This window comes from Ictidomys tridecemlineatus, chromosome 10 (assembly GCF_052094955.1).
Source record: "Ictidomys tridecemlineatus isolate mIctTri1 chromosome 10, mIctTri1.hap1, whole genome shotgun sequence".
In the NCBI taxonomy this organism is placed as follows: domain Eukaryota; kingdom Metazoa; phylum Chordata; class Mammalia; order Rodentia; family Sciuridae; genus Ictidomys; species Ictidomys tridecemlineatus.
The window spans coordinates 119,184,325-119,186,519 of NC_135486.1; positions in this window are offsets into that span (position 1 = coordinate 119,184,325).

Below are 2,195 nucleotides of genomic sequence, written 5' to 3' on the forward strand. Positions count from 1 at the left end.
TCTTATCATGCTCTCTGGGGGGATGGCACATTGAACACGTGTGTACCTTACTCTGTGCATCTGAGACTTCACTTCATCTATGTTTCACAGGCCGGGTTCTGTCCGCACCCCCTCCTTTGACGTCCTGTCCCCAGTTCCTCAGACGATAACCATGATTGGAGATGTCTTTAATGAGGTGATGAAGACAAAACGAGGATGTTAAGATCGAACCTAATCCAACCTGACTGCAGGTGTCCTTGTAAGCAGAGGGAATCTGGACACACAGAGGGGACACTGGGGACAGAAGAAAGACCATCAAGGACACAGAGAGAAAGTGGCCCTCGGCAAGACAAGAAGAGAGGCCCCAGAGTCAAATCAACTGTGCCGACTCCTCGATTCTGGACGTCCACCTTCAGAACCGTGAGTTGATGGTTTTTGTGTTCAAGTCACCAAGGCCACAGTAATTTGTCACGCAGCCACAGAAACACTGCAGAAGAGAAAGTGGGTCTTGTTTTCTTTCACCAGGGATTGAGCCCAGGGATTCCTAACCACTGAGCCACATCCCCAGTCCTTTTTATTTACTTATTTATTTATTTTAATTTTGAGACCGGGTCTTGCTGGAAAAGGAAGATTTTAAACACTTCGCTCTGGTTTTCCTTTCCTGTCTAACAAGCTACCCTAAAGCTTAGGAAGGGACGGCGATGGTTTTATTTTGCAGATGACCTTGTGTTTCACAAAGAGTCCAAACCAGCGCTTGGTTATTTTCCGTGTTGCTTCGGTTGGAGCTGGGGACCCACCCTTGCTCCCACGCTGCTCCCTGGCATGGCTGCCCGCTCTGCCGGGTGGACTGGGCAGCTCAGCCTGGCCTGATGACTGCAGCCTTTGATTTACTTCTGGGGAGGCTTCTCACGGGCTCCCTGGGTCTCTTCCCAGGGTGGTGGCTGGATCCCAAGAGTGGATGTTCCAGGGGAAGCAGAGCAGAGCTTCCGTCTCCTGCAGCCTAGGTGTGGAAGGTGGGAGCGCGGTGCTTGGGCTCTATTCTAGTGGCCAGCAAAGCCACCAGAGCCAGTTCAGATCCAGGGGAGGGGTGCAGAACCCACCAGGAAATGAGAGGAATGGTGAAGAATTCACGGGCAGCTTTAATCTATTACAGACGTGAAACACAAAGATGGGGGCACATGTAGGAGGTGATCACAGAATCCCAGGTTTGGAAGATGAAATAAACTCACTGAGAAGAACTGAGAAGTGGACTCTTGAGCACAGAGAGGGGAACCAGTGGAGACCACCTAATATGCACCATCGCCTCCTCAAATACTCACGTCCCTCTGGAACTGGAGGCAGAGGTGCAGGGAGAACAGAGATGGGGTGTGAACTGTGATAGGGAAGGACCCCTGCTCCTGGGACCCCCTCTCAGCCCAGGCTGCAGGACGTCCCCCTTAACAGCAAAGGGGGTGCTGACCGACTGGAGAAGGCAGTCCCTAGCATTTGCAGTGGGACCCACGTTCAGGGGCAGGGGTCCTCTGCGGGAGACCTGGTTTAGCTGATCTCACCGCCAACAAATGCTGGGACCCTCCGACCCTGTGCCATCTTTTCCCATGGCCTCTATTTTGCTGGAGCCATGGCAGAAGAGACAGGGCCCACCCTAGCAGGGAGGGCAGGACTCTCCAGAGCCCCAGGCTGCAGCCTCATCTGACAGAACCCTCAGTGTGGGCCACGCTGGGTGGAGCCACTGGGAGTTGGGAACAGTGTCCCTCCCCGTGGGACCTGGGGGTGGGCCCGCTGTGTCCCAGTGGCCTACTGTGTCCCAGTGGGCCCAGATGGCAGAGCACAAGCCAAAGAACACCTCTGAACACTTGATGATCCCATAGAGCTGGCCCTTGCTGTTTGGAGCTAGCCGGGGCCCCTGCACCTCTTCCTTCACTTCTATTTCTCCATTGTAGAGTGGAGTTGTGGGTCTTCTGTCTGTTCTGCCGTTGTACTCTGCTGTTGTACTCTTTTTTTTTTTTTTTTACTGGGGATTGAGCTCAGGGGCACTCGACCACTGAGCCCCATCCCCAGCCCTATGTTATATTTTATTTAGAGACAGTGTCTCACTGAGTTGGTTAGCACCTCCTAAGTTGCTGAGGCTGATTATCCTCCTGTCTCAGCCTCCTGAGCCGCTGGGATTACAGGTGTGCGCCACTACACTCAGCTCTGCTGTTGTACTTTTGCTTGTG